Below are 13,692 nucleotides of genomic sequence, written 5' to 3'. Positions count from 1 at the left end.
GTGTGGGCGGGGCCGGTAGCCGTGCTAACGAAGAGCTGTTGCCATTGGTTCCTTGGCGAAGGTCCTGGATCCCTAAGCAGGCTGACGGTGTATCGCTCACTTAGGAGCGAAGGTGGCCCAGGGTCAGGGAAGACCCAGCTGGAAGGCTGAGAACCCCAAAAGAGTTGATCTGACAGTGCTGTTGGCTGAATGAGCCGCTTGTATGGTGGGCCAGGAGAGCCTGAGTGTAGTAGTTTGGGGAGGAGGAGTGGGATGGGGCGAGTTCTTTTATCTCGCTGCTCCAAAGAGGTTTGGAAAAGAGAACTGGGAAGCCTAGCCTGGGGAAGGTGCCTCCAACAAGGAATGAAGAGAGGAGACTGTAGAAGAAGACGTGAATGCCAGTGTCTCATGGAACAGGTTCCAAGGGCTCGTGCAGGGTTCTTGGACCCAGTACTCTTGGGAGCTGAGAATTGCCTAAGATTAATTCATCGGGTATCTCTCCAACTGGACGTCACTGCATTAGCACCTGAGTACGTTCACATGGAAGGGGGCCTAGCAAGGAGATTGGGTTGGAGGCGGAAAAGCAAGGAGTGTTCCCCCATAGGCCTTCAGGCTTCCCCCGTGCCAGTCACTGAGTTTCATGTCGTCTTCCTCTCATGGTGCCATGCTGGAATGGTGGGGAGTGAGAGATCCGCATAGACCTAGTCCCTGGGGCGTGCTAATGGTCTTGCGTTGTCCTCTGCACCAGCTAGGCTCTGATTCTGTGAATCTGCCCCGTCCTGGGACAGCCCCCTTCTCCGGGGGCACATTCCTAATGCTGTTTAAAACAGCAGTGCCATGGGTCCCCTCTGGCACTTGCAGTAACACGAAAGCTTCCTCCCCTCCTCAGACACTCACCTCCCCCGAGAGTAGTCGGGGGGGGGGGGCGGGGAGGGCCTCCCTTTGCAGCCCCTGTTCAATGACGGTATTCTACATATGCAGTGTTGTTGCAGCCATGTCAGTCCCCGGATATTAGAGAGACAAAGTGGGGGAGGCGATACCGTCTGTGGATGAGAGAGACCAGCTTTCGAGCTTACACACGCCGCCCTTGTCTCAGTATTATACGTGGCCTTTTCCTTTGCACCGAGCCGCCTTCCGGCCGCTGTTAAGCGGCATTGGGTACATCCACGCTGGAGCTGAAGGTGTCGTTTCCGGCTCAGGCAGATGTTGAACTAGAACCAGAAGTGGCAGGGTGGGCTGAGTCCGATCGCACCCAGGCCCCTGGGGCCGTCCTCAGGCTGCCGAGCTCCTGCAGCTTCTCTTTTTAGAGCGCGAGGAGCGCTTGCGCGGGTACGTCTACTTGGGCTGAAAATTACACCTCAACTCCAGGGTAGACGTACCCTTTGAATAACCAGAGTAGGAGCCGTGGGCAGGCCAGGATCGGCTCGTCCCCCTCTAGTTTTGAGGGGGAAGGTGTCGGTGAAATGCAGCGTGATTCTTATGCAGCCTGTTGCAGTTTCCACGGCCACCCGCTGGAGCCGGGCTGTGGAGAAGCAGCATGTTCTCCTGCTCCATGGCTTGTTGCAGTTACAGCAGAGGAGCCCAGGACATCTTCTCTTCTCTTCTGGCTTCTCCTTGCTGCAGGGCTGGGCGTTGAGTTGAGGCTAGCAGACTGCTCTCTCTCGTTTAGCACGGTAAGAAGGAGCGAGTGAAACCAGGCACGTACGCCAGCAGCCAGCGAGGCCGGTTTATCGCCCCGTCCTGTGCGTGTAGATTAGGTACATGCTCTGCCGTGGCTCAGGGAGCGTTGATCCCAACGAATGGTTTGCTGGAGTTTTCAGTATATCCATGATGACACTGACAGTGTCGCTGCCATCTTGGATTTTTGCCTTCTCCGCTCAAACAGGCGTCTTAGGTTAGAGCAAAGCTTCCGCGGTGGCCATGGGGTGAGAAGGGGACTCACTTCGTGGGGGCATGAGTCTGAAACGGCAGTTGGGGCTGGTGCCTGGGGGGCGCTTTGTGGGCCCTGCCAGGTAGAGTGTTTTAAATCACTAGTGCCATGGGTCGGTCTAAGCATCTGCATGTGCTCTCTCTCTCTCTCACACACACTCACACACACACGCTAATCTCTTTCTGTTGAGAGTGCTGGACTCACACGCTTGCACATTGCAGCCATGTGAGAGCTCCCTGCTCTAAGGGTCTCTTCTCCTCGATGTGCATTGCAGTGCCCACCAATGTGTAGTATAGCCCCCTTGGGCCGCGGGGTTTAACAAACGAGACCCTTTCCCATTGCTTTCTGCCAAGATAACAGCTAGCTCCAGCAACTGGCCCTATAGTGCTCATCCGCCGGCTCGTTGCTGCCCTGCCACGTGTGGACTAACATCGGGCTATGCAGAGACAGAGAGTGCCTGACGCACCCTACAACTGCCCAGTCCTACCTAGTCTCTCTCCTTTAGTCACCGTTCGGCTAGCCTCCAACACAGGCTCATATAAAGAGCAACCTGCAGCTTCTGTCCCCTCTCTGATTCATTCCGCGACGCTGCGGTCTCTGGCTGGGAGCAACCGCGGCACCAACCTGTGACCTTCCCAGGTGGAACGGAGCAGGGTAGGAGTGGGCCGGCTGGAAGCAGGGAAGCAGCCCTGACAGCCAGATGAGCCCATGCTCCTCTTGGCACCTAGGCAGCTCCTATCGCTGCTGCTGTCAGCTTTCCAGGAGCCAGGGGAGAACTGGACTCTCCGACCCCTTGGTGATTGGCAGCAGCAGGAAGGAAAAGGCAACAAAAAAGCACTCCGTGCAAAATATCTCGGCCTTTCAAGAGGGAGGAAGGCTCACTCCCATGGTGTCTGTAAAGCCAGGATCCCACAATAGGGCCTCAGTTTCCCACCTGCATGCCCAGGCCCATGGTCCCTAGAGGGATGTTGCGAGGCTAGAATGGATAAACGTAAAGTGCTTTCTTCAGCCACTGATGCAAGTCTGTCCCGGTTGCGTCAGGGTGTCTTAGGCTCAGCTTAGCTCACGGGGAAGTGTGTCTGAGCGCTCCTACCCACCAGCCCTCGCGCAGCCAACGGGGCGGAGGCGGGTACCCGAGGAACGAACCACCTAGCCGGGTGCGTATTGATAAAAGCCACCATTGGAGTGGTCCCTAAGTGCTGCACTTTACGAGAGGAGAATGATACCTGCCCCGCCTGCTCTGTCGATCGCTAGCGCGGTCACTGGGCGGCGCTGGAGAGCGAGTGGGGAGAGAGACTCCCAATAGCTGGGCTTTTTAAAACCGTTCTTTTACCTTTTGTTATTGACAAAAGAGGGAGCCCCCTGTGGGTTCCCGTTTTTATTTTTGCATGAAATTCTGTATAATTTCCCCGGGGGTGGAAGGTGGGAGAAGTCGGTATTTCCTGGGGGAGGGGGAGGTGCGGGAGGATGGGGGAGGGGATATCTCAGCGTTGTCTTTGCCCCTCCCTTCAACCTTGTTGAACCCAGCCGTTTTGGGTGGCATTCAGAGAATCTGTCTCACTAATAATGTATGGTCCTGTTGAACGAACTGCTAATAAACTGGGGCTCTGTTTGTAGTCACTTGCCTTGCCTCTGCTTTTGAACAATATCTTGAAAAGAAAACAGAAGGTCAGGGTTAGAGAGATCGGCTTGCTCCCTAAGGGGGTTCATCCTACGGCCTTGTCAGCGCACGTGCTGTACTGCTTGAACGTTCCCGGGATAGTTCAACCCTCCCAGCCTGGCCACAGCTACGTGGTATAAAGGTACGGGAAGGAAAGTCCGCCGTCCTCGTCTCAGGTACCTGTAGAGGGGTATACCTGTGTCCACATCAGGGATGGGACAAGTATAACTACTGGTAAAAATCACCCCCTCACTCACATAGTTACACAGCTACCTAAACTGCACAGACCAGGCCTACGGTGCAGCCGTATTTGAGCTGGAAGGCGGTTCTCAGCTCATCTAGACAGACGCACCTGCGCTAGCTTGAGACGGGGTAGCAAGGGCAGCGGCTCAGCCAGCCACCCCAGTACACACCCAAGGGGTCCAGGCAGGTACATACCTGATAGATCTGCCCCTGCCCCGCTGTTCTTGGTAGCATGTTAGCTCGAGGAGAGCTGGGAATCACGCCTCCCCGTTTGAATGCAGACGTTCCCTTCGTGAGCTGGGCATGCAAGTGCCATTGGCTTTTAATGCGACTTGTTCTTGGACTTCCTTTCAGCGGGACTTGTGCTGCCTGGCACACTGGGCTTCTCCGCGCACACACCTTGTACCCTACACACACTCGTTCACGCTCCTCTTGGGGCGTCGGTGCCCTCAGCTTGGGAAAGTCCCTGTTCGGTCCATGCTGCTCCAGTACCAGCAGGGTAAGCAAAAAAGAACAGCACGTTAGCTTTTGGGTGGTTTGGTTAATGATTTTCAATTCCCAAAGTCAGTGACAGGGAAGTACATAACACTGAAACTCACTGCGGAGATTTGGTGCTAGATTGAGTCCCTGTGGTTAAAGCTCAGTTTGCAGGCAAATGGTCACAGCTGAAAAGAAAAGAGGTTAGATATGTGTGTGGTTTACTCTCGGTTTTCAGATGTTTTCTCTCTCTCTCTCTCCCTTGAAATAACCTGTTCTGTTACACAAAACTGAAGGCCAATGAAGCTCAGATCCGGTATTTTGCAAGCCCTAATTTGAAGCACTCAGTTTGGTTTCTTGGTGCAGTGTTGCTGTCACAAGCCATGGTTTCAAGTAGTCTGACTCCTGGATCCCAGCTGTGGTATAAGTACAGGCCCCAATGCCTGATTATAGTCATTTTGCATCCTATTGGTAAGGGCCTAATTGAATAAGTTTTAAATCACTAGGTTTCAGTGTTTCTGAGGCTGCATTCAACGTTCTAAGCTCCCTGTCTGTGAATTGCCAATGCCCCTCGTTTGTGCACGCTGAGCGTTGCACAACGTAAAGGTGATGCGGCCACTTCTTGGAATAGCAATCACCCGTCTGTCTGAAAACAGTGCCGACGGTCCATCCCAACAACCCTGGAGATGACTGTCACTGAAAGAATGGAAATGTTTTTCTCTCTCCGTGCATTTGACAGCACTGTGTATCAAACTTACGCAGATTAACTGCTCCCCAGCTAGTCTCTTCCCCTTTTCTTTGTGGACGGCTCTCATGGAGAAGAAAAACAGAGCAGAATGAGATCATAAAACCCCAATAATTGGCAGGGAGACTCAGGCATGGAACCAGAAATGACCTCTAATTTAACTCCATTTAATTTTAACTAGGTTTCCAGTTAGCGGTGCCCCTTTTAAAATAAGCCCCAAGTAATAAACATGGGAGACCCAACCTCGCCTTCCAAACCTGACTGATCCAGCCCCCAAGTTCCTAGCTGGGGAAGCCTAGATTTCAACGGGTTGCAACAAGATGGGGGTGTACAGTAAATCTGTGCCCACAGGGATCCCAGTGGGCTATTGCTAGGCTACTGCATATCCTGCTAGCTCAGTGTCATGGTGACAGCAGGGATCGACCTGGGATTCTGCTCCACAATCGTGCGTCCCTGCCACTCCATCCACGAGGGAATCGGGGGTAGTGAAATAGGGCTTCTGGCCCACACAGCACCAGGGGGCCGTGCCCAATCGCCGGTATATTGCATCATCCCGATAAACAGTGGGGTCAACAGGGGTGGGGGGGAGCTAGCTCTAATGAAACACCTGCTCCGCTAGACAATGCCTGTCCTATTTCTACTGCGTTAGTGCCCACAGGCCCCGTGGACAATGCTAGGTGCTGTACCAACAGCTTGCCTGCCACCAAGAGCCTGCAGGATTGAAGAGATCCCTTTACAGCGATTGCGTTACACCTGGGATAGTATTGGCGCAAACTGACTTTGGGTTAAAGACACAGCAACTGATTCTTACCTGTCCTTGGGGGTGGTTTCAGCCCAAGTTTCTCTGACCTAGTAAAACCAGGTAAAGTCTCTTCGTTCTTTTACTGTGTATGTTCCAGCCGGATGACTTCCTCTTGTTTATTTGCCCTTCTCTTTTTACTGGCGCTGCAGAGATACCATTTTCACCGGCATATCATTTCAACTAGTTTTCTGGTGCTTGAGTTGATTGCTGATTAACTCGAGGTTCTTCACACATTTGCATAGGCCAGCGAGGACCCTCCCCTGTGTACGTCTGCCCCACGTTACAAACTTCTGCTCTTCCCCCTGAGGCTCAGATCCACGTCTGATCAAATCTGGGGCGTGGCCGTGCTAGCCTTTACCAAACATGAGAGGTAAAGTCCAGAGAAGATAAGCTCGTTATTCAGGTGGAAGACAACCTGCTAGAGATCCAGGGCCTTTCTGGGTAGCCATGGCAGGCCAGGGAGGGAGAGCTATACAACAGCCATGAACTAAGGTCTTCATCCAGCCAAGAACAGCCTAGCTGCAGGGCCTGCTGGCTGGGCACTCTGTTGTTGTCTTGCCATGTGCCACGGGGTCCAGGACTTGGCGTGCGGTGACCCCAGGGGGTGAGATGTTCCTTCCCTGTATGGCGGTACTACCCCTTGCATCCCTAAGGATCCTGTGAAATGCGAAGGGGGAGTGATCCCAGATCAGTGTCTTCCCCGCACATGCAGTGATGGAGCTGGTTCACAAGGTGGCAGCATCCACCCAGCACAAGACTCTATCCCTGGGTAGTGCTTGAGGACAAGTTCCTGCTGTGAGCAGTTCGGCGTCAGTTGTTCCTGTCTCTCCCCCCAAATACTTGGAGGGACGGGGACGATTCTGCCTCCTCCTTTCTTGAAGCGTTAGGGACAACTTGTGGATTCTCTTTCTCCAGCCGTTGCTCGAGGCTAGCAGTGCAGACCTGGCACTGCCTGACGCTGTCACAGCTGGCCCTGCCGGCTACTTGGGCTGCTTTGCCAATGCACCTCGAGCCCCACTAGCCACTGCTGCATTTCCCCAGGCCTGGTTCTGCATCCACAGAACTAATACACCGTCCCCTGCTGCTCTAGCCAAGGAACCCAGCGCCTGACTTGCACCATCCCAGCTGGGGTAGTCCTGAGTGCAGAGCTCCGGTCGTACAGGAGAACAGATTCTGGTTCTTTGGCTTGAGTGTTATACAGGACAATGAATGAGATGATCATAATGGTCCCTGCTGGCCTTAAAACTCTACGACTCTACAGATCAAGGGTCCAAAACACGGCCAGTTTTGTGATTGGAGCTAAACTGAGGCATGCTGCAATTGTTCCGCTTGTGATCTGACAGGCCCCAGAGATGATCAGGCCTGTGCATTTAGCCCACTGCAGTGCCTTCCCGATCCCTCATCCCAGTGGTAACATCGGGGCAGAAGCGTTTACAACGAGCAGACTGCACCCTCTCGGAGGATCTCTCTGCCGCTGGCAGGTGAGCCTGAGGCAGGGTCAGTCCTGCCAGCCCTGGGCACTCCAAAATCATGAGTCAGGCCTCAAAGTCATGAAGTTGCCTTAAAAATCTTGAGAGGAAGAAATATGAATAAACTCTGTGATTCTTTTCTTTGAGCAGCCCTGGTGGAATGCAGTCCCATGCATGCCGACTCCAGCACGGGGCATGCGAGTGGGGCACCACGGCGAGTAAGGAGGGTGCTCAGCCTTTTCAGCACCTTAGCGTTAAAACACTGGCAGGCTCTAGCCCCCTGCTGCCTCTCCCTCCGTGTCATGGTCAGGCAGAGGGCGAAGGCTCAGAGCTTATAGAGCTGCCAGCATGAGCCACCCGCCTCCTGTCAGGCTGGAAATGCTGTCCCTGATGTCCCGGAAACTGCGGTAAGCATGGTTCCCAAGCCAACGGATTTCCCTCAACACTGACGCACTGGGGCCCGTTTTAGGCTCGGGTCTCCACAACGGACTTCAAAGCCGTCGCCCGTGTGACAAAGGAAGCACTTAATTTGGCAGGCTCCCGCCCCTTGGAGTGACCTGCTCAGAGATCTCAGCCCCGAGCTGCTGCTGCCTTAATGACTGTGCTAGGCATGGCAAAGACAGTCTGCAAAGCCAAGCCATTGCAGGGCCTCTCTCTTGTTATAGGGTGCTCCTGGACATCAAGGGGCTGACTGGAGTGGGGGCAGCTAGCTCCGGCGTAAGAAGGAATAACAAGTTTCTACCGCCTTGCTTGACCAATACCTCCCCCACTTGCTATCTCAATCCCATACAGGGCCAACGTCCCCACCAGCCCTCCAGTGGTGCTGCCCCTACAAAAGAGGAAGAGGCTTGTCACTCAGCTGCTAATTGCAAGGCAGGGAGATGCCCAAGGCTAGGAATCTCAGGACAGTCCGACTGGACGTGCTCTCTCTGGCCTGGCCCTGTCTCATCCGCACCCAACAAGCACCGAGGACGTGTGTGGGTTCCTAGATCTCTGTGCCGAAGGATCTGGCAGCACTGCCTTGGGGACAACAGCAGCTGTCCTGGGTTGTAAGATAACTGGGGAGCTGGATGTGGTTAGTCGTGCTGGTCTCTTTCGAAGCCCAGGGAGATCCTGGCCCTGTAGTGAGCCGAGATGGCTAGTGAGCCATGATGCATGGCATAGTGTTGTGCCTCAAGCTCTTGGGAGCCTTCATATGCTCAGACTTGGGGCATAATAGTGATAGGTTGGAGCCAGGGAATTTCAATCTCATGTCACTCTGAATCCAAACTTCCCTAAAGTTTGGGGTGTTCAGATGTGGGGAAGTGGTGGATTGGCCTGTCACATTATCCCTATTCAGCCTCAGAATCCAGAGACAGGCCCAATACGGAACTGAGGCCAGGGAGGAATTTCGAGATTAGATGGTTTGGATCAGGCCCGTCTCTCTTCTTTAAGAACTCTGGACACACCCAGCGTGGCTGCCTGTAAGTCACCCCCCTCCTGTCCCAGCCTTTGGGTGAGGCCTTGAATGATTTCTTCACGCTCCGTCTTCACCAAACTCCCCAGTGTACAGCACGGAGGGGATGCTACCGAGGATGTAATGCAGATGGGGCCTTGGACCTGCCATGAACAGAGTGCCTGACACAGGCGGACAGGAGCCCAACTCCAGGACACTTCTCCGAGAACTAGCCATCTTCCCCATGGAGGTCAGAGCACCAGGTGTTCAGAGGGACAGGGGTGCATTTTGGGAAGAACAGGGCAGGGCGCTGAGCCTCAAGCTCGGTAATATCGAAGCAGGGGTGTGCACAGAATCTGCCTGAGTGCTCTCCCCTCCCACTGGCCAGCCATGGCCTCAAACAGCCACTAAAGCACTGTTTGGATTAAGGGGTGAGGGTGGGGGTGCTTGTCAGCTTTTGGGTCCTGCTGTTCCTTTGTGGAATGCTTTGCAAAGAGATCCAATAACACAGAGACAAAAACATTCCCCAGAACCTCTCCTGTGCGGTTTCCTGTTTGTTGTGCAACACACCTGGTGCCTGTAATTGACTCCGAGAGTTTTGTCAACAAAACACCATGGAAGCAAACTGGCTGGGTCCTTAATCTTCCCCCTGCCTATAGCCGTCTCCGCATTCACACCTGTGCAGGGCTGTGTGCAAGGATGCAGTTGTCTGCGCAGCCATCGCAAGCACCCAGACGTGCCCAGGCTTGTGTCCAACCCTGCACGCTTGCTTGCTCACTAATGTACCTGAAGGGCCTCACCCCAGCATGCATGACTGCAGGCGGGCCTGAGCACGTGTCAATACAGATACCCACGCGTGAATGCACAGGCTCAGGTGCAATGAGCAGGAGTATGCCCCAATGCATGTACGCAGGTACAAGGGCAAGCGTGAAACACAAGCCGTACACACAGAGGAGCAGATACATACATACACAAGCATGTACACATGCAAGCCTATCCCTCTGCACCCAGCCACAGCTATGCACAACATGCCTATTTAACCTCCCGTGCAAGCATGGATGGACCCGTTGCCCATGCCACGCATGCAGGTTCAAATCCCCCATCTGATCCTGCTTGCATACATATGCCTACGCTGCATGACTTTTTTCTCCTGCGACATCTTGCAGCTCCAGGAAGATCCCCTCTGGGGCAGGGGAGGGAAATCTGCAGTAAGAACTAATGTTTCCTAACCTCAGGATTAAGTTTCCACGGAGGAGACGCGTTGGTCTGGTGGGCTGCAGCCTGCAGTTGTTTGGCTGGGGGGGGGGGGGGGGCACAGTGGGACTCACACTTTCTCTTCTTTCCAGCAGGGCTCTACAGGGGTTAAGAAGCTCCAATGACTGGAAGCCCCCAGAGGGTTTCTGAGGCGAGGGGTCCGTCTGCCTCAGCTCTCGTGTATCAGCCAGGGCTGTGACTGGCCTTTGCCTCCCTGGGGCCACCTGACAGCCTAGTAAACATGTTTCAAATGAACGCCACCAGACGCGGGACTTGCATTGCAATCGATCACCCCCTAAGTGCTTTTCGCCGTATCCGTTCCAAGGCACCAGGTCCTGCCAGCCACAGCCCGGGGCAGCGATGGACTTCCTGCTGCAGCATCCCCGCCTGCTGTCCTGGGCCAAGGCGGGCCAGAGGTGGAAGGGAACACAGCTCCCATTGCCGAGGCGTCTGCTGCAAGTACAGTAGTTCCCCCCCACTTCTCCATGGCTGAATAGCACCCTGGGGAGATTTGCCGGGGGTGACTTTTAGCTGAGACAAGATGCCCCTGGCTTTGCCCATGTCGAAGCTCCTTGTTGGCCCTCTGGAAGGGGGGGGCCTGGCCTGGAGCTGTGGCTGCAGTAGTGCATGGGCTGGGCCCGTCCAGCCTGCTTGTAACGCTGCAGTTACACCGGGGGGTGGATTTGGCCCTCTCGTGCCCCTCGGCCCCCAGCAGGCAGACACAACAGCCTTCAGGAACACAGCAACTTCCTGATCCCCAGGTGGGCGTGCAAGCCTGGCACTCCCAGCAGCACCCCCTTCCCCCCCCCCCAGCTCTTCTCCCCTCTCCCAGGGCCACCCTCGCCAGGGGGCACGGCGTGCATAGCGCCCCTTGCTCTCCGCTGCCCAAGGACCGCGAGCAGAGGAGCGACGGGGGGAATCCAGAAATGCCTCCAGTTCGAGAGGGAGCCGTCATTTTCGGACCTGGAAGGAAGGTCTGATGAGAACCGGGCGCTGCCAAGGGATTTTTCATAATTGTAGAACTTGCTTCCCTCTCCCCGCGTTGTTGATAAATCCCTGGGCAGCCCGAAAGAACGAACAGCTGTTTTCTTACCAACCTCCCACCCGCCGCTGGATGGGACGGACAGGTATTTGGGGGGGCGGGGGCGGGGGGGATGGGTAGCGGTGCTAGCGTTTGTCCCTGGGGTGCTCTCCTCCACAGCTGCTGAGTTTTCTAGCGGGTGGCAGAAGGCGACGGGGGTTCCCCCGGGCCCTGGCCAGCCATCGGCGCGTGAGCTCAGCCCACCCGGAGGAGTGTTCAGATGCTGCCTTCTAACTCGGGGTCTCCTCCAGCCGAAAAACCAGAAACTGACCTAAGGAGCCAGCCGGGCCTGCCCGCTCCTGCCTCCCCGTCTCAGCCTTGTGGAAAATGCGTGCGCAAACGAAGACTAAGCCTAATGAATACCAGGCAGGGCATCAGCCAGGTTTCTTTTAACCTGTCGGAGTGAAAAGCGGAGTGCTGCCCAGTGGGGGCCGCAGGCTCCGCGGTTGCGGGAAGGAGGCGGTGCTGGGGGTGGGGGAAGAGCGGGGAGAGGGCGCCGGGCAGCGGCAGGGCCTGGAGCGGCCATGCATCCTGCTGCATGAAGGGAGAAAAACTAGGTACATCTGCAGCAAGCTGGGCTTCTGGCCCTGGCAGTGCTGAGTGGTGGAGCGGCTCTGCTGCTCCGTGGCTCGAGGAGGAAGGGGTGGGCAAGAAGCTAGGCTGCAGGCCGAGGCCCTGCCCCTTTGCCCGACCACCAACTAGCTTCCCTCTCCGAGGAATATCCCACTTCTGCCACCATTGCTTGCCGAGCTCCTCGTCTTGCTGGTAAACAGTCAGGGGGTGGTTTTGTTTTTTTGCTTGCCTGAACATATTTTAAATTATAACCCACCAGGCAAAAAGACAGAGCAGTGACCAGGCATGCTGATATGCATCCCAACAGGCCAGGCCAGTTTCTGCCTCCCCCCAAGCTCCGGCCCCGAGCGGCAGAGTTTGGATTCCGAACAGAGCCTTCCCCACGCCCAAAGAGTGCTCCGCTCTGTGGCTGGAGGACTGGGTTTGGCCCTACCCCGACTCAGCTCTGGGACATAGACCGACCGCTGTCCTGTGGAGGCACTGTTAACACAGCAAGGCCCTCCTGCCGGAGCTGGGGCCCAGCCTTGGCAGCTAGGTCCTGCTGTCCGATAGAGAGATGCCAGTCAGGCTGTGAGAAAGTTGGGATCCTTTGGGCTGAAAGCTGCAGCCACAGCTTGTTAAAGTTGTGGTTGAGTGTGTGGGTAGGGGACGTGGGCATGGCTGGGGGGTGCATGGGGGTGGTAGGGGGATGCAAGAGTGGGTGGGGAGGGCTGGATTGCCTGCCCACTCCCTTTTCTCCAATCACTGGGGTGGAGTGGGAGGACCTGCACCCTAGAGCCAGCCCCAGCTCAGAGACTCCTGGAGGGCCAGCTTCACTGGGGGTCCCCTGTCCCACTCCTGGGCCCTATGAGAGGCATACAGTTGTCAACCCTCCTGGTTTTGCCGGGAGTCTCCCCGAGTCGGACTTGATCTCCCGGAGGCTTCGGAAGCCAAACCGGGAGATTGACCGCTAAAAGTCCAGCGGCGCAGCAGGACTAAGGCAGGCTCCCTGCCTGCCCTGGCCCTGTGCTGCTCCCGGAAGCGGCCGGCACGTCTTTGCAGCCCCGGGGGGAGGGGGCACGGGGTCTCCGTGCGCTGCCCCCGCCCTGAATTCCGACTCCACAGCTCCCACTGGCTGGGGCTATTCATGGAGACCCCCTGCCCCCACCCCCACCGCCTAGGAGCCGCAGGTATGGGCTGGCCGCTAACCAAGCGGCGCGGGGCCAGGGCACGCAGGGAGCCTGCCTTAGCCCCGCTACACCACTGATCGGGACTCGGAACCGCCCAAGATAAGTGCCGCCTACTTGGAGCCCGCACCCTCTGCCCCAGCCCTGAGCCCCTTCCCAGAGCCTGCACCCCTTCCTGTACCCCAGCCCTGAGCCCCCTGACACCCAAACTCCCTCCCTCAGCCCGCTCCCCCTGCACCCCAATCCCCTGCCAGCCCTGAACCCCCTGCTGCACCCCCTCCTGCACCTCAACCCTCTGCCCCAGGCTCAGCCCAGAGTTCCCTTCCACACCCTAAGCCCCTGCCCCATCCCAGTGCAGGTGAGTGAGGGTAGAGGAGAGCAAGCGACGGAGGGAGGGGGAATGGAGTGAGTGGGGGCAGAGCCTTGGGGCAGGGGATGGGGCAAGGGTGTTTGGGTTTGTGTGATTTGACAGTTGGCAACCCTAGAGAGGCATCGCTGGGCTGCTGCTGCAGGTGAAGCCCTCGAGGTCATGCCGGAGCTGCTGCTTCTCGGCAGGCCTGGCCGGTGCGGCCTGGGGGTGGTGGAAGTGCGAGGATGGAGATGGCCGGGGCCAGGGGTGAAAGCAGGCTGGATTGAGGGCAGCCGGGCTCTGGGTAACTCGTCCAGAGGGAGCTGAAGGCTGCCTGTAGGGAGAATGGCCGTCCCGTGTGGCTGAGAGTGGCAGGGCCCGTGGCATCTCCGCAGCCCGCTGTGCTCATTGGCTCTGGCCCCTTGGTGCTGGAACAGCAACCAGGGTTACTCCTGGCGTCGATCGGCCTCTCCGGCCCTCGCAAAGCAGGTATGAAGGGCGGCTTTGAGTCCGTAGGGCCCGAGCCGTC

Source organism: Natator depressus, chromosome 8 (assembly GCF_965152275.1).
Source record: "Natator depressus isolate rNatDep1 chromosome 8, rNatDep2.hap1, whole genome shotgun sequence".
In the NCBI taxonomy this organism is placed as follows: domain Eukaryota; kingdom Metazoa; phylum Chordata; order Testudines; family Cheloniidae; genus Natator; species Natator depressus.
This window is presented reverse-complemented; position numbering follows the sequence as displayed.